This window comes from Rosa rugosa, chromosome 5 (genome assembly GCF_958449725.1).
Source record: "Rosa rugosa chromosome 5, drRosRugo1.1, whole genome shotgun sequence".
NCBI lineage: Eukaryota > Viridiplantae > Streptophyta > Magnoliopsida > Rosales > Rosaceae > Rosa > Rosa rugosa.
In genome coordinates this window covers 42393436-42413102 of record NC_084824.1, presented here as the reverse complement: position 1 = coordinate 42413102, position 19667 = coordinate 42393436, and the positions used below count along the sequence as shown (strand labels likewise).

The 19667-nt window shown below is 42.1% G+C and overlaps 1 long non-coding RNA gene across 4 annotated transcripts; it reads left to right on the top strand.

The window, feature by feature from the left end:
* The first annotated feature begins 13193 nt into the window (after window positions 1–13193).
* On the top strand, window positions 13194–17903 carry LOC133712253 (uncharacterized). Of its 4 annotated transcripts, XR_009847248.1 has the most exons (15): window positions 13194–13240; window positions 13364–13510; window positions 13612–13749; window positions 13842–13909; window positions 14558–14612; window positions 14725–14795; window positions 14941–15045; window positions 15176–15237; window positions 15593–15706; window positions 15835–15975; window positions 16367–16393; window positions 16496–16750; window positions 17204–17224; window positions 17380–17440; window positions 17728–17903. It is a non-coding gene; the product is annotated as an uncharacterized LOC133712253 (long non-coding RNA). The 4 variants fall into 4 exon arrangements; XR_009847250.1 differs by lacking the exon at window positions 13194–13240 and having other exon boundaries at window positions 13249–13510; window positions 16521–16750; XR_009847247.1 differs by lacking the exon at window positions 13194–13240 and having other exon boundaries at window positions 13249–13510.
* The last annotated feature ends 1764 nt before the right edge of the window (window positions 17904–19667 follow it).

Genomic DNA, 19667 nt, shown 5'->3' with positions numbered 1-19667 from the left:
GTGTCAAATCTCGCTGAGTTCCCCCCCCCCCTCCTTTTATGTCAACATCAGCGCGTTCTCAGCCGTCCGCTAAAAAACGACATCACACACCGGCCGTACACGTGTCGCGGTTTTCCACTTACTCTCCGGATTAACCGAGGCGTCGCCTCGGTTACGGAATCCATAATTACCATCATTAATGGCGAGAAGACGGCCAGGCTTAGGAGACAATCCTCCGCACGCTAACCCTCTACGGGTTGGACACGTGTTAACCACCACCAGACGAAGCGTCTGGTGGAAGTAACCACTAGCCATGACTTCCCCAACCGTCCGAAGTCTCCGCTGAGCGAAACCCCGCCAGCGGAACTTCTCCCATGTCATCTGCCAAGAGACGAAGTCTCCGCTGAGCGAAACCCCGCCAGCGGAACTTCTCCCTTGTCATCTGCCAAGTGACGAAGTCTCCGCTGAGCGAAACCCCGCCAGCGGAACTTCTCCCTTGTCATCTTCCAAGTGACGAAGTCTCCGCTGAGCGAAACCCCGCCAGCGGAACTTCTCCCTTGTCATCTGCCAAGTGACGAAGTCTCCGCTGAGCGAAACCCCGCCAGCGGAACTTCTCCCTTGTCATCTGCCAAGAGACGAAGTCTCCGCTGAGCGAAACCCCGCCAGCGGAACTTCTCCCTTGTCATCTTCCAAGTGACGAAGTCTCCGCTGAGCGAAACCCCGCCAGCGGAACTTCTCGTCATCTTCCAAGTGACGAAGTCTCCGCTGAGCGAAACCCCGCCAGCGGAACTTCTCCCTTGTCATCTGCCAAGTGACGAAGTCTCCGCTGGGCGAAACCCCGCCAGCAGAACTTCTCCCTTGTCATCTTGCAAGCGGGTCATCTTCCGCTACACACCTCTAGCGGAGCCCCTTGTCATCTTGCAAGCGGCGTACTTTGTTCAGCGCAGTATCGCTCAATAAAATACCGCCAGGCACGTCTACTGGACGCTGCTTCCTGCTGCAGTCAGCGGGGGGATTTCCGCCAGCGGCGGATCCCGAGGCCACGCCTCACTCTGACAACGACCGCCAAGCGGCGTTACGGTCAGACGGTCCCTACGGGACACGGGGACTTGTGTCAACAGTCCACGACGGCCCTGATCAGGCACGTTGACCCCCGTCACTTGGGTGCTAAAGATTGGGCTCGCTACCCAACACCCTCTGCTCCGCGCAGCTCCCCCTCAACAAACAATTTACAGACCATCCGGAGGTCTATCTTAGCCGGGGAGTGGGGGACTCCCTGGGGGGCCTAGCAGGGGCCCACCCGAAAGGGTATAAAGCGTTTGCTCAGTAAAATCCATGGTTGACAACGCACTGACGCTAATTATGCTCTTGCAAGTCTAGCGGAAGAAAACGCTAATTATGCTTCAAACCGCCGAACAACTCCCCAACCAAGATTGCCATCCTTGACTGGGGACTTGGGGGACTTGTACATACATGTACATTTGCAAGCATAATTAGCTATAATGAGCCACGCTCATTGTACCGCCAAAGGTACTAATTCCAACCAAAGGAATGACATGCAAACACACCGCCAGGCGGGCTACAACCTCAGCGTCGGATCACCCCCAGATCACCGCCGACGCGGCGCGTGCAAAGTAGCATCAGAAGCTCCCAGAGCTGGGGACTGAAGCACGTCAGTCCCACATCGAAAACAAAGAGAAGATCAACCTCTTCCTCACCTACAAAAGGTTCTCTCCTCTCTCCTCATTAATTACGCATTCAATACTTACCTACTGTTACTTTGTCAACATAAATACATTGACTAACTTAGGCATCGGAGAGTTGAAGACCGCCCGGCGCGGTCTCCCTCTGACGCCCTTTGTATTTTACTTGACAAGTAGCGGAAGCTTTGAGAATAATACAAGTATCAATCCGCCCACCGGATTAGCGTTAACAAAGGTTCAGCTACCGCCGAACTTTTAGACATTAACACTTTATGAAGATCCGCCAATGCTAGCTCGTACATAGTGATGAGATTTGCCTCAACGCCGGGGTTGGCCGGGGTTGTGAATAGTGCGCGGTTAATGCCTACCGCTGGGTCGGAGGGTTGGGGGATGGCGGAATGGTCTGCCTGCTCTTCAGCGTTTCCCCCGCTACCGTTAGTCATGGTGATTGTGGTGGGATGACCTTTTGTTCAAGGGTTCCCACAGACGGCGCCATGTTAATGTCTAAAAGTTCGGCGGTAGCTGAACCTTTGTTAACGCTGATCCGGTGGGCGGATCGATACTTGTGATGCTCTCAAAGCTTCCGCTACCTGTCAAGTAAAATACAAAGGGCGTTAGAGGGAGACCGCACTGGACGGTCTTCAACTCTTCGATGCCTAAGTTAGTCAATGTATTTATGTTGACAAAGTAACAGTAGGTAAGTATTGAATGCGTAATTAATGAGGAGAGAGGAGAGAACCTTTTATAGGTGAGGAAGAGGAGGTTCTTCTCTTTGTTTTCGATGTGGGACTGAAGTGTTTCAGTTCCCAGCTCTGGGAGCTACTGATGCCATTTTGGCACAGCGCGTGGCGGCGCGTCGGCGGTGATCTGGGAGTGATCCGACGCTGAGGTTGTAGCCCGCCTGGCGGTGTACCTGTATGTCATTCCTTTGGTTGGAATTAGTACCTTTAGCGGTACAATGAGCGTGGCCCATTATAGCTAATTATGCTTGCAAATGTACATGTATGTACATTATCTATAAATTAAGGTCTTCTCAACTAATTCATATGTCCAACATCAGAATCTGCTATTGGTTGAATTCCTATCAGAAGACGGATAGTTTAAATGCGTTGACCCAATAAATCAAAGAGAAAATTAGATAAAAACCCAAAAAACAAAGCTCCTATTAAGAAAAACTCATCCCTATATTTTATTTTAATCTACACCCAATTCACATAATTAAACCTTCCTTATAGGTTTTAAATCTATAATTAACATTTTTCACATTTTTTAGTTTGACTTTTTTGCCCTTCTGATTGAATAAATAAAATATTCCTTAAATATATCTGTTGACTATTTTTTGAATTTAAATATTTAGAATTTAATACAATCAATTTAATCCTTGATTTTTCTCTTATTTGAAACGATTAATTGCCTTAATTATCTTATATTTCTTCCTTTCCGATGTGATCTATATATTTGCTATTGTGTATCATCAGATTCTGTTATATTCCTATTATATAAATGTTTCTCTTTTTCGACATGATTAAACATTCTCTCATTAAGGTATGTTATTTTGCTTATCCGTTCTAATAGGTGTAGTTATATAATCATTCCATATTCATTAATTTTCTAAAATGGTCGAGTTAATATAATTAGCCCATGTAAAATGTACTTGATGTAGATTGATTGCTTTAAGTTTTTTTTTTCCGCCCTACATTTTTCTCCACATAGGTGCCTGATTCTATGAGGTGGTCAAGGACCACATAATAGTTATGTGTAACTGTAGAGTTTGCTTAATATATAATTATCCCTTAATTTTGGCACATTGAATAATTTTGAATGTGCAAGAGTTTTTGCACTATAATTTAGCAAACTCATTATTATCATTCATTGTTTTACAATTGAAATTGAACTTTACAATATTAAGAAGTTTATTTCTAATATCAAGATAATTTAAATACACATTCTTTTTGAAGGAATAAACCTAAAAATTTATTGAAATAGGGACAATGAGTACAACCATAAATGATGTTCATCCAGTATTGAAATAAACAATTTTAAATTTGTTTTTACAATTGAAATATAAACTTTACATTTTCGAACCTAATATAAAGAACATTATAACACTTCATCCGTCATCTCGACTAGCACTTTGCAATGTAGTCTTCATAAATCTCTCAACTACTAGTGCCCTGCATGTTGTGATTCCTTATACAATTGCAAATTACCTTCATAGATCTATTTCAAAGGTAAAACTCTATTAGGATTTAAATACATATATCCAAAATATAGGTATATTAATTGTCAATACTATAGGTTATGGAATAAACAACCTATGATATAGAGTCACACAAATAATTTAAAACTACAAAAACAAACATCTAAATCATAGGTATTACATATTAAAGCAATCTAAGTATCAGGTAATTAGAAACAACGATTCTATTTTGAAGGAATGAAACTAAGTTTTGTACCAGATTCATAAATTGAAATTTCTAATTGTACCTACATGTACGTTGCAAAGCATAATTAGCTATAATCAGACACACTCATCGTACCGCCAGAGATACCAAACTACCGTCAAAGGAGTAACCCACAGATAGGCAGCCAGGCGGGCCACGGCCTGAGCACAAGCGTTCCCCGGGATCAACGCTGACGCGCCGCCACGCACTCTGCCAAGACGGCATCAGAAGCTACTGGAACTGGGAAACTGAAGCATATCAGTCCCACATCGAAAACAAGGGAGAAGATCAGACCTCTCCTCACCTATAAAAGGTCCTCTCTTCTCCCTTCATTACGGACGCATTAACTACTCATTTATTATTATTGCCTATATGCATCAACTGACTTAGGCATCGGAGAAGTGAAGACCGCCCAACGCGGTCTCCCTCTGACGCCCTGTCTTTCATTTGGCAACCAGCAGGAATCACCAAATATACAGAGTAGCGGTCCGCCCGCCGGACCCGCGTTAAACGAAGGCTTGGCTACCGCCAGACTTTGAGCATTAACACTAATTACTAAAAATCCATCCAATTCAAGCTTTACACAAAATCAAAAGATTAGCAAAGATTGTCACGCCCCGAATTTTGAATAAAAAAATTCAAATCCGAAACACGAGAACAAACACAAGAAAACACATATAGAAAATTTTTCATTTAAACTAAGTAACAAACAAACTGAACTCACAATGTGTACATACCTCCAATAATATGGAGTATTTGCTACATCACCAAGCATAAGTAAACACCCATTTTGGGACATCCACAAGACATGGCAAGGCCCAACCGAGACATGCATCGTGTAGCCCTATGTTCAGGCTACGCGGCGGTATCCGGAAGTCGCAAATCCGCCACCGGGAAGCCACCTTCCCGCCCTTGCCAAGATGCCCTCACAACTAGGCTTTCTAGACTAGAATAGTGTGGTTTCTTGTCCCACATCGAAAACAATGTAAAGGAGAAGCATTCCTTCACTTATAAAAGGAATGCCTCCTCCCACAATTCATTCATCCCATTACATACTTTGTAATCTTGTTAGGCCGCGAGGCTCGACACACTAGTATAGCTTTCAAGTGGACGTAGTCTCCCGCTCATGCGGAGGCGAACCACTATACATCTTGTGTCACTCTCTCTCTCTCTCTCTTTACTTATCGTTAATTAGATCCCCAACGGATCCAAGCATTAACATTGGCGCCGTCTGTGGGAAGCCAACACAATGGCTTCGTCACCTACCGTGAGCTAAGTCTGCTTAGCGGAACTCAAAGAAATTCCTTCCCTCCTTCTTTGAGCTACTTCAAATTCATTGGTCACCCATTTCACTTTAGTCATTCTTGAGTTTTCATTGGTTACCAGTGAGTTCATGTTTGAATTTGTGTTTCTTGGCGGCAACTTTTGCCAAGGCATGATCAACATAACTCCAGCGGTACAACTAGAGCAGAAATGTGCAGAAAATTGCACCTTGAGGATGGTCAACACCGGTCAACGCCGGTCAACACGTGGTCAACGCCCAAGGAGTGGTCAAAACTTGCAGAAACTACTCAAAACACCAACATATGGGCTGGTCAATGCTTGGTCAACGCCCGGCGCGGCCGGTCAACGCCCATAAGGCTTGGTCAACGCTGACCATGGTTGGTCAACGCCAGCAACAAAAAAAAAAAAAAAACTTGGCGGCACATCTTCTCTGGACACCCACTCTCTTCAACAAAGCCTCGTCTTCCTCGTTGCATCGCTCAGCGGCATGACCAAGCCACCTCCGCCGATCAAGGTTGCCTCCTCTGGCCATTACCGCCGGATAGCTTTGCATCCGAGCTCCACTCCCGCTGGCCCAACGCTCCACCTCCGCTGACCAAAACCAGCTCCGACTATCCCCGAGCTCCAACTGCTCCTCTGCTAGCTGCCATAGCACTTCCTCCGCTAGCTGGTCTTGGCTCCGCCAGCTGCAACTCCGAGGCTCCGCCCAGCAAGCCCTCCGCCAAGCTTTGATTCCGCCAGCAAGCGTTACCGCCAGCGAGCGAGCCATCCGCTAACGAGCCTACCTCCAGCGACCCCTCTGCCGGCGAGGGCTACCGCCCAGCACCATCTGCCAATGGCCTGGCCGTAGAGCACACAACCGCCAGCGGCAGCAGTAGCTGCAACCTCCAGCAACAACCAGCGGATACTTCGTTAGCCTAAAGCTCCGCCAACCTCCAGCAGCAGCTCGCACAACGCCATCCAGCGGCCATCTAGCGTTCAGCGGCTAGCCAATCATCCTCCGCCAACTCTCTAGCGGCGACGTTTACCGCTAGCACTACCCAGCGTTCATTTCTCCGCCAACCTCCTCCGCTTGCCAAACGCTCCACTCCGCCAGCCTCATCACCGCCGAGCGGCACCGCTGGAAGTTCACCGCCGAACTTCGCACTTCACCGTCGAGCATCAGCACAGAGCTTCACCGCTGAGCTCCTCTTCCGCTGGGCATGACGTCGCCGCTCCGCCGAGCACAACTCCGCTATCGTTGGCCACGACCACGCTCCCCCAACTGGCGACCTCTGGGCAGCCTCTGCTGACTTCCTCCGCCAGGAACCAGCAGCGGTAACCGCTTCCTCTGCTAGGCACCAGCAACGCCGAGCTCCTCCGCTGGCCTTAATCTGAGTAATCCTTCGTTGACGCACCAAGTCTCCCTCCTCAGAGCCTCTGATCTTGGCACTCAAATCTCCGCCAAACTTCAGTAACAGACATTAATTGTGATAATCACCCTTGATGCTCATTCTCATGTTCTTCCCAGAACAACCAATTTGAATCTCTTCGATCCAAACATCTGGTCCCTGCACTGAGGTCACCTGCACCATTGCAGCAAAGGCATATCAAGATAAGCTTTCTCTTTCTTTATTTGGTGTACATGTGCCTATGCCTCCACATATAAATTATCCTTGTCCTTTATGCACACATATAGAACAAGCATGGCCAGCCACTCACATATTATATTCAATACCACCAATGCATAATTAGCTTGGCCCATATAATTGCATGTCGGCACTTACTTTGCCATGCAAAGTAATTACCTCATTGACACATAGCTGTCCACAATACATGTGCAGCTCCCTTAAACTTAATCTTGAGGGGGACCACCTAAAGTGCTATGCAAACAATTGCTAAACAATGCTATTGCAACTTTACTACTAGGCATCTGTACATATGTCTAGACATCGTTTCTTATCTCAAAAGCATGCTTACAACATCATGGTATGTGTGCTTTCATCATCCATTCATGTTGGGATCGCATACCACACGGCCTTGCATTCTGAATTGTCACATTCTAAAACATGTACATGTTTACACCTTTAAAAAGTTTAAACGGCCTTGGGGAAAACCGAGCTAGGTACATCATAGCCTGTCACAAATTCATGGGGCTTGTTTACAAAGCAAATAAACTCAATTTATACATGGTGTGAACACACTTGGCATCTTACAAATATATATTACTAATTATTTATTTTATCCTAAAGGGGCATAATCACCGATCACCTCCTCAAGTGATGAAATTATCAACCCCCTATTAAGATGCTTCGCCGGAGCATTGGAGCGTCATGCTTGGACAACTCCAACATGATTTCGGTACTTACATCAATGCCAACTCCGCTAGCCTCCAAATCGGCATAAGATAAGTCACTCTCTTATCTTTTCCGCTCTTGCACTTAGAGCTATTGCCATGTCTATACATGTCTCCATGACCCTTAAGCATGCCTACGACATGTTCTTGGCCACTTTACTACATCGTACATGCTTGCTCTGTGTGTTTTGTCATTTTTTCATGCAGATACATACTTTACGAGTCTACGGTCTACGACCAAACCGCCACGCGGTAAGGCAACGCCTCATAATAGCACTGACCGCTACGCGGCATTGCAGCAAGGGACTAGTTAACACAGCCTACGGCAGCCATTGATCCGGCAGTTAACCCCGACGCTTGGGTACTAAAGATTGGGATCGCTACCCAACACCCTCTGCTCCGTGCAGCTCCCCCTCAACAAACAAATTACCGACCATCCGGAGGTCCGTCATGGCTGGGGAGTCGGGGACTCTCTAGCGGGCCTAGCAGGGGCCCACCCCATTGAGCTTCCGCTCATGCCTTCCCGGCACCCCATTGAGCTTCCGCTCATGCCTTCCCGGCAACCCATTGAGCTTCCGCTCATGCCTTCCCGGCACCCCATTGAGCTTCCGCTCATGCCTTCCCGGCACCCCATTGAGCTTCCGCTCATGCCTTCCCGGCAACCCATTGAGCTTCCGCTCATGCCTTCCCGGCACCCCATTGAGCTTCCCGCTCATGCCTTCCCGGCACCCCATGCCTTCCCGGCATCCCATTGAGCTTCCGCTCATCCCCCTTGAGCTTCCCGCTCATGCCTTCCCGGCAATCCTCGAGCTTCCCGCTCACGCCTTCCCGGCATTCCCAATCTTCACATTCATGTCTACTCGACACACCACACGTTAATGGAACATGGAATTCTTCTACCATTTGTCGCTCCCGACAAATTGAATTCTTTTCGCGTTCCATTAATACGAGCGACAACCAAACGCTTACCTTCGCAGCGCTCATACAACTTACATTTATCATATGCAATCCATATGCTCACACGGCCATACGCGCCCTCGAGTTTGTACGTCATAATCGATCGTACTCGGCGCCATTCGCGTGTACACATCAACATGTATCACGCACCTCATACGTTTATATATGCCAACGCATATCGATGCAACTCACATTTGTTGCCCAATGCAACGAGCATTCTACATATGCCTGTCTTCTTGTCTTTGTTGTGCAGCTTAACGAGTCCCTTCTTGCTTGCGGAGTTCGGGGACTTGTAGGGGCTCCGTACCGCCCGGTTACTTATGCTTGATGACTTCATGATTTGAACTCCCCAACCAAGAAGCTCCTCTTACTCGGGGACTTCGGGGACTTGTACATACCTCCAATAATATGGAGTATTTGCTACATCACCAAGCATAAGTAAACACCTATTTTGGGACATCCACAAGACATGGCAAGGCCCAACCGAGACATGCATCGTGTAGCCCTATGTTCAGGCTACGCGGCGGTATCCGGAAGTCGCAAATCCGCCACCGGGAAGCCACCTTCCCGCCCTTGCCAAGATGCCCTCACAACTAGGCTTTCTAGACTAGAATAGTGTGGTTTCTTGTCCCACATCGAAAACAATGTAAAGGAGAAGCATTCCTTCACTTATAAAAGGAATGCCTCCTCCCACAATTCATTCATCCCATTACATACTTTGTAATCTTGTTAGGCCGCGAGGCTCGACACACTAGTATAGCTTTCAAGTGGACGTAGTCTCCCGCTCATGCGGAGGCGAACCACTATACATCTTGTGTCACTCTCTCTCTCTCTCTCTTTACTTATCGTTAATTAGATCCCCAACGGATCCAAGCATTAACACAATGTCAATACCGACTCATTCTTTAGAGTCACATATTACATTACAGATAGTTTACAAATCAAACTGAATGACAATTCAACTTGTAACCACTCTCACCAACTCACTGCACAGCGGAAGACTACAAGTATGAGCGCCCTTCTACACCCACGTGACGGAAAGTCCACCTCAGCTTCGATAACGATCACCCGATATTCTAACCTGCACAATAACCTCTACACCATAGAATAGTGCACCAGGAATGTAAACAACAAACCCGGTAAGCTTTTCAGCCCGTATGAGTAAACTCAAATAAAGTGACTCACGTCACTCATGCTTATAATTTCTCAGCTCATGAGATAATTAAAGCAACAATATTTAATTCCACAAAATACATGCTTCCACCATCTTATCTTAACAAAACAATATGCAATTATCACAACAAAACGTCAAGTTCAAATTAATCAATAACATGCTCAACAATTTCAACCCAACTAAAAACCCACATGCTCTGTCTCTCAATTCATTTACGTCCCCACAATCTATTAGATCACTATTCCTTTGCCTCAACGGCACAATCAAGAATCATACTCATTTCCCTCAACATAACGCGGTTGCCAAAATCATGCCACCCCAACTCATTTATCAATCACTACAGATCACAACCCACAATTGTACCCACAATAAGAATTAAGCAAAATCAATAATCCCTGCATAGAAACTTAGTTCAGGAGATCACATGAAAACAAACAAAAGAATTCATAGTAATCCCTGCATGGAAACTTAGTTCAGGAGATCACATTAAAAACAAACAATAGAAATCATATAAATCCCTGCATAGAGTTTAGTTCAGAATTTACATTAAAACAAACAATTCAAAAAACGGTAATCCCTGCATATAACTTAGTTTAGGAGATTACATTAAAACAAACAATTCAAAAGACAGTAATCCCTGCATATAACTTAGTTCAGGAGATTACATTAAAATTCAACAATTAGAAGGAAAAGGAAAATAAATGAAGAAGTCAACCAACTCACACTAGAGTCGATGATCACCCATCAACACTAAAGCCGATGATCACCCATCAACTCCAAATAAATCATCTTAACACAACTCACCCATAATATGAAAATCAAGTCCATCTTGGACAATAAAAGAAAGAACCCACCCGAACTCTCTTTTAAAGACACATGTACTCATGGGCCTCAAGTGACCCAACACGTCACTCCCATGCAGTACGTACTCATGGGCCTCAAGTAACCCAACGCGTCACTCCCATGCAGTACAAGGCAGACAGACTAGAGCTCTAACTGATCGTAACCACTAACCCGGCCAAAGGCGTGGTTCCCGATATAATTGCCTCGGTCACCACTGTGACACCAGATCCGTAGATCCGAAAACATTTAAAAGTCCCACACGACTCAAAATGTTACACCAACACTCGATTACTCTTTCAACACAATATAATCAACCATTCCATGATATAATGTATTCCCACGAAGAGTAAATACTTAAAATGACAATCCAATCAACTCTCAATCATTTCTTCACCAATGTCACAACACATTTTCAATTCACTCTTTCAACAATATAACCATCAAACATATACATATCACAAAGCCACTCCATCCATATATATATATTCCACGTAAATATATATATACGTAGTCATTCACACAGGAATGACCACTAATACCAACTATAGTTTTATAAATTAACTACTCGAAAATCATTTTATATCAAAACATTGTTTTAACTTACCCATGAACCGTTGTCGATCAAGTTCATATATTTTAAAACAAATAATTTGTTTTGAAAATGATTTAACAATTAAACAAGTAATTACGAGTAATAAATAAATCCGTTCGTAAATGAACCACGTGAGATTTACTCACCTCCAAATCCCGCTGCGTCTTCTCTTACAGCCGAGATAAAGTACAGAACACACACCATCAATCACCTAATCAAAATACGATCCTAACTTAGCAATTGATTCAATAAACACACTTAAACGACGATCCAACAGTTGGATCCTCATCCGTGACCACACAAAGTCATCGGAACAGCTCTACGATCAACAAATCAAAACTACAAGTCGATCGGCCGGCCAAATCCTCACGGATCGAAAACTGAAACGAATCAAAAACCCTAAAACCCTAACATGCATCAACTTTCTCCAAAATAACCATATAATATATCAAAACGACCGTATCGATGCGTAGATGCATAAACTGAAAACATAACACAAAAATAAGGCCAGATACGCCACCACGCGCCGCCACAAGCGGTGGTTCAGATTGTGGTCAACCACGGCGGTCAACGCCGGATCAACCACCTCCGATGCCAAAGTGACCAACTACAAACATGTTCAAAATGAAGAGGTGAGCCACTTTCATACCTGGAGCAAAGTGAGATTCGGTCTAGATCGCCCTAGATCAAGCTTGGAAGTTGGATTAATCTCGTGCGTCTGATCAGATTCTAGATCGAATCAGGACCATATAAAAAGTCAAACCTTGATCTAGCGCTCTACACCCCAAATCGTGATGCAAGGCCTATATGGGGATGATCAAGAGGAGGAGGACAACCCAAAACCGAGAAGGATCGGTCTGTGCAACGCCGGCGTCGAGGAGCTCCGGCCGGGTCGGGTCGTTCAGGGCTGGGGCGTCTTCGATCCAAGACTGGAGGCAGCGGCGGGGCAAGGCGGACACACAGGGCGGCTGGAGGACGCCTGACGGCGTCGGAACGACCGGGTCGGGTCAGACGAGACCCGTCGGGTTTGAGAGTTGCACAGAGGAGAGAGAACGGAGAGTTTTGGGGGCCAAAACGTAAAATCTGAAAACTTTGGGATTTATGAATTAATCTCAGATTTGTTTTCTATTTATAGAAATTTCCCCAAATTTCAATCATTCATAATTTCTTTATACGAACTCCGATTCTTGCGTTCCACATGTCTACAAACTCGTATCGACGCGCTCTACAACTTTCGTGAAGGAAGTTTTCACAGAATCTAAACGTATAAAAGTCAACATTCGCAACCCCCCTAAAACCATTCTTTTTGAATAAATAATCATCCGAAAATAATTCCACTCCACCCTCGAACCACGAAATCGTACAAACGAACACTTTATTAATCCCAGGAAACATTTAGGAATTAATAACAAATTTCCTAGGTCTTACATTCTACCCTCCTTAAAGAAATTTCATCCCGAAATTTAAGAGCATTACCCAAAAAATCACTACAAAAAAAAAATTGCAATGGCTACCGCAGTTAGCTTCGGCGCAAAAATGCCGTCGCCATTGGTCATAGATTTGCTACGGGAAACAAGGCGTCGCAAAATTAAAATTGATTTGCGACGGCAAATTAACGCCGTGGCATAAAAACTAATACAATTGCGACGGCATCTTCAATGCCGTAGTTAAATTTGTCCCGATTCTTGCTACGCTATAGTTGCCGTAGCTTTTTTTAGTTTTCTTCCGGTGCAATATTAGTTGAGCTTGTTATTTTTATTTTTCATTTTTATTAAGGAAATAATGGTGCCGCTTACTCTCTAAAAACCCCTTCTCTCTCTCTTTCCTTTTCTCTTTTCTCCGGATACGATCGACGACTTCGAGAGGGGCGTAGAGAGAGGACCCTCTCTTTCCCGCCGCCCAAAAATCTCTGCCGTTGATTCAATTCCGGTAAGTTCTTCAAACCCTAATCTCACCAATTTTCCTTTACATTACGGAATCAAATTTGAACGGAATCAAAAACCCCAAATCAGGTATGTGAAATTCATGTAGTTGATGATTCGCTGGCCTTAGGGTTCGTGTCATCTTATCTCAGATCTACTTGCAAATGGCTCAGATCTACCTCCATCTTTACCTCCTTGGCGGCTCTCTCACAGACCAAAGGAAGCCATGGCCGCCGTGCATGTCGTATCCTGCCCTCCCCGGCTTGGCAGTGAATCGGTAACCTTTCTCCTCTCTCGTTCGTCAAGTGTAGCTTCTTTTAGGTTAACACCTTTTATCTTCATCTTCCTCTGAATTCAGTTTGGTGGCACATGAATTAGAATTAGGTCGAATATATTCTCGCATAGATTCACATGAAAAACCCAGTCCAGACTATCTGCTGCAACAATGGCTGTAGGGGAGCCCAGAGCACCAAAGTAATAAATTCACATCTCCATGTTTGGGCTTTTCCTCAGAAGGTAACCCAACTCAGTTTTCTACTGTTTTGCTAGTGTAATTTTTTCTTTTCTTTTTGGGTAAGTTAAATTGGGATTGGATTTTGGGTTTTTAGGCTGCTGGTATCCTTACTTTCCTGGCCAAGAACCCACCTTGTCTGGGGATATCGATTTGTTGCTTCAGGTATGGCTTTCATGAACCCACTAGTATTCCGATTATGTCTTACCCTCTAGTATTTTTCTTTTCAATTTTGTTTGTTGCTCATTTAGAATGTTCAGTTACTGCACACTATGTGTTTGAAGTTTTGCCTCAAAGACAGCACCCAAGCTGAACCAGTGGGCTATTCCATGATTTTCGAAAACCCTATACTTCTTGTTTTACTCTCGGTTTTTGATAGCTTAAAATAGACTCTTCAATGATCATTTTGAGCTTGGTTTCATGAAAAACGGAGTTAAAATGAAATACTTATGCCATTTTGAAATTACTGCACTGTTTCAGAATTTATGCAGAAATCAGTATTTTCTGCTACTTTGGATTCTTGTTTGACCACTCATTTGAACTGCAAATGACCTGAAATTTTGCAAAATAGTAGCTTTACATGTCTACTTCAAATCTGGAGAGTTTTGCATGAAATCACTGAAAGAGTAGTTGGCGGTGAATTTTTCTTTCTTGCTACCAGTCTTCTGAAATTTTCTCAAATTTGCAGCAACCTTGTTACGAAACAATCTGTTTGAAAGGCTTTCACACCTTTGTCAGTTCTTGAATTTTAGTATGTTAAAATAGACTGAATATTAACATTCTTATCTGGATTTCTTGTTAACACTTAAGCAGGTTTGTAGAGAAAACAACAACCATGGGTCTAGAAGAATGCTATTCACATCGATATGTAAGTCTAATATCACAAGTGTAATGTAATTGGTGGAGAGGTGGACCAAGTGTTTGTTGTTCCTGTTTTCATGTTTTTCAGCGTGATTAATATGAATTTTTGGGTTTTTAAGCTGCTGGTAAATATCCTTACTTTCCTGGCCAAGAACCCACTTTGCTTGGGGATATCGATTTGTTGCTTCAGGTATGGCTTTCATGAACCTCCCTATGTGTTTGCCTGTGGAAAAGTGTAAAGAGGCCGAAGATGTCCACCATGGATGCCATAAACACTTGTCACATTTGTTTCAAGAGGTACGACCTGAATGTGGACCTTTTGGATATTCATGCAGACAAAAGCACATTTCATCATTTTGATAAGTTCAATCTGAAGTACAACCACTGTGGTCAAAGTAGGCTCAGGGAGATTTTCCTTAAGCAGGATAATCTTATCCAAGGTATAATTGTTTATTGGCTTACTTGCTCTTTTCATAGTTAAGTATTGGATTCTCAAGCCATGGCTTTTGAGATGTTATTTCTGTCAAGTCTTAGAGGCATTAATTTTCATGATTATCTTTTGTTGAATAGGCTGTTTCCTTGCTGAGCTGACAAAGCAAGTGTTTTCTGATCTTTCTGCCAGTAAATATCAGGTGCTTTCATGCTCTGCTACTTTTGTATAGGTTTTAGTGGTTTTATTTCCCTTTTTTTTTAATCATCAATTATGAAGAATGCTAGACTGCTAGTGTGGATTAACGCTCCAACTATTAATTAATTCATACATACTTTAATTTCCCAATCTGTTGGATATAAATACTAGTGTTTATAATAATTTAGATATCTGGATCAAGTTTAGGTTTCTGAATTATCCTTCCTTGCCTCTCTGAATGTTCATTGATATGGAACAAATGACCACTCCCTCTCCATTCCTTCTTGTTTGTTTGTCTTTCTTATTTCTCTGCATGTCCAGATTGGCTCCTTGCCTGATGCTCTATTTTAAAACTGCAGATGGCTGAGCACAGAATATCAAAATATGGCAGGAAGCAAAGTGAGTGGGACCAAATGGCTAGTTGGATAGTGAACAATGAATTGTACAGTGAGAATGTTGTATGGTTGATATAGGTAAATGCAAGATTACCTTTCAGAAATAGATCATATGAATTTGGGGGTTCCAGTAACAATGTTAGATTTAGGGTTTAGGATTCTGTAAAAACTTGAATTCTTATTACGCAATTTTTGTCTTCTTTCAGCTGCCACGGCTGTACAATATATACCAGGAAATGGGGATAGTCACATCATTTCAGAACATTCTTGACAAAATCTTTAAACCGCTGTTTGAGGTTACCATAAATCCAGATTCCCACCTGCAGTTGCAGGTTTTTCTGAAACAGGTTAGCTATCTCTTTGTTAAATTTTCTTTTTTATTGAACTTGTAGCTTAGTTAGGCTAATATACACGCTCAGGATTGAATGGAAGTCTTTAAATTACGCTCGGTATTATAACTGGATTTTACATCAAGTATTCCCCTTGATGATAAAGTTGATGATCGGGAGCGAAGCTAGTAAGCTACTAGTTTGTGTATATGAGCAAACTACAATTCAATCCATTGTTTCCTCATCATTTTCTGCACAGGGCATGAATATCAAATTTTTGACCTTACATTTTTCTATAAAATTCATGTTGTCTCTGGTTCATATTTGTTCTGGTTTTAGGTAATCTGTACAGATGTATGCATGTTTGTAGTTCGACTTAACCAAATCTAATTTTCTGGTGATTGTATAGGTGATGAAGATGGAGGTTGACTACAAAGTAAGTTCCCTTTGTACCTTCCTCCTACATATTTATTTTCATTTTATTTTGAATCAATTAATGCTTGCATTTTTATATGCTAAACTAACTGTTGTAATTTAGGTGGTATTAATCGGATTTTCTGCAGACATTGGATACTTATTAGGAGATCAACACGAGCATTGCAGGTCTGTCGAACAAGGAAATGCAGAACCTTCAAAGGTAGCCGAACACGGGCAGCTTTTGTCTTTATTATTGGATTTTGCTTGCTGGATCTTGCCAAGTTAGAAGGAAGGGCTGAAATTCAAGAAATTCACTTGCTTCTTCGATTCCTGCTGAAGGAAGGACTGCACCTACATATATATGTTAATTATGCTGGTAAATAGTTTCTATCTCTCTACTCAAAAGTTCAAAATTTGAGTTTAGTTGTTTTGGGGAGAGAATGTAATACATGGTTTTGGAATTTGTTGATGTAATGTTGGATATCTGGGTTTAATGGAAAATATATTCTTCAATTTTATCTCTCTATCCATACCTTACCATAAATTTTACTACTGCTAATGGCTAAGATTACTCTATCACTTAATTACTCCTCCTGTCTCGACCTTTTTTTCCTTTAATGGGAATGAATATATTTAGAAGTATCAGGTCTATTTAGAAGAGGTATTGGCTAATGCAGTCATGCATCTTCTGTTGGACTTCGAGCTTCTTGAAATAGTCACACTTCATGTAACTATATCTCTGTTTTTATGTTTGTTTCATTGATGCTGGTTTCTTGATTGCTTTCTCTTTTGATTCTTTGTTTTGTTTTCTGCTTTATTGTTGTTTCAGAGATAACCCAATTCCTCCCAGGTTAGTTACTCATCATTCATGGTAAACCGATTCCTCCCTAGTTTTGTCATTATAATCTACAGTTGATTGGAAATTTAACATTGTCCCTAGTTTTACTGAATTCTATTAATCGTATATGTAATATGACTCTTAACAATCTGCCTTGGTAAATGTAGAGGTCAGCCAGATAGTATTGTGCAGGACATTTAAAATATGGTTCGCTCCTACATTGAGAAGGTAAAGTCCATTGAAATTTTGATCTGCTTTCTTCTTCTTCTTCTTTGTTTTTATTTTTTATTTTTTATAATTCTCTTTTTTCCCCTGAAGTTGTAAAAGAAACACTAGCTTTGATGACACTTGGTTTGAAATTTCCTCTCATACTGCCATTCTCTTTGTAATATGATTATAAAGAATGGTGCAACCTGCGATGTTCATTATTGAAATTGGGTTATGGTGTGACATTGAAAAAGGGTGATATGCAAAGCCATACATGATATATCAATTTTCTTTTTTTGATGTCTTAGGTTCCAGATGCAACTAGTAATCATGAAATTCGGAGGGAATCTGTAGGAGAAGAAGGGAATCCAGATTCAAGCTGTGATAGAGCAATGGACTGAGTTTCAATATGTTCATATTCTGATAGTGCAACATTGGAATTTTTGTTAAGTGTTACTCTTGTTTGTTTTCATTAGGTGCTGGGTTTTGGGCATAACTTTGTATTTCTTCTAATTACATATTTGGATGAATGCAGCAACTTAATTACATTGCTATGAAATAGATGAGTTAATGAACAATATGTGTTGTGTATTGATATTTTTATCTCATTTTTGGATGTTGCAAAAATACAGGTTTTGTTAAAAAAAAAAAAAAAATTGCTGGTTGGCTACTAGCATCGGTGAATTGCCGTAGCCAAGAATATATTTTTATATAACACATGAAGCTACGGCAACGAGACCGTAGCAAAATTTGCTATTGAAAAATTAGCGGGAAGCAAATTTAGCAGGAAAATTTTTAGGCGGGAAACAAATTTGGCAGGAAAATTTTTTGACGGCAATATATTTATCACAATATTAATTATGCTGCGACGGAAATTTGCCGTAGTAAATTTTGTAATGGCAACGGCATTAGGGGTAGCATGAAACCGTCGCAGAGTAAGTGTCGCAAATCACTTTGCCGTCGCAAACCACTTTTGCGACGGCATTTTGCCGTGGCTAAAGGTTTTGGCGACGCCACCAACGGCGTCAGAAGCTTTGCCGTCGCAGAGCCGTAGCAAATGTTTTTTTGCCACGGCAAAACAGCTTTTAGCTACGGCACGGCGCCGTGGCTATTGCAATTTTTTTTTGTAGTGAATCAGGTACGGCCAAACACATCCTCAAATCCAGTCCTTGTTCCCCAACAAGGAATGCTCTCGTTATGAAGCCTCCACCAGATATTGAGCAAGTCAATATCCCTCGATCCAAGTTGTTATGTAGTCACGTCTGGAATACACTCCACCCTCGAACCACAAAATCGTACAAACGAACACTTTATTAATCCCAGGAAACATTTAGGAATTAATAACAAATTTCCGAGGTCTTACAAAGATATTATACTAAATAAATCTGATGAATAGGTAATTTGAATTACGAATATGATATATGTACCTATTTGAAAGAAAGTCTCTAACCCATAAGAAAATGATGAAATAAACCTCATGAATAGGTCGTTTTAAATCATCATTTGAAATCATATGCAACTTTGTGAAAGGTCTCCACCCAAAGAAAAAATGACGAATGAATTCACTAGCTTCTATATATAGGAAGAAACATACCAAAAATTCATCATTATATGATAATAATGACATTAATGTAAACACCTAAAATTAGGTACTGATAAAAACCTAAGTGAAGGTAATACCAACAATAACGTCAATCAAACTCCATAATATTTGCTAGATAATTTTGACTATTAATCCTATTTAATAGGTGAATGGGGAATTTGATAATGGTAGCTTCAGTAATTCTTAACAACATTGGGTTTTAATATTTATCCTATTTAATAGGTTTTTTTATTTTGAATAAACCTAATTAATTGGTTTGGGTGTATATTAAAACACTCTTATGGATGAGTTTATTCTAAAAGGGGTGTGTGAATTTGGGTGTAGAATCAAATTCCCCTAAATCAAAATCATTCAGACAATAGAAAAGTGTTTAGCATCGTATACCTAGTCTCCTTCTGTTTTGATTTTTGTAGTAGTGATGTTTGGCTAATATATATACCTTAATTGAACTTTTTTGCTAAAACATATTCACTAGTACGTAACATATTTAAAAGTACTACATAACACAGACATATAACTATGACAGATTAGCCTTTATTTTTATAAGAAAACGCCATTCGAAAGATCAATAGTACAATATCATATTGAAAATGATGTTTTTGCAAGATTATCTGAAAGATAGCGGAGGCGACAAAGATTACGGAC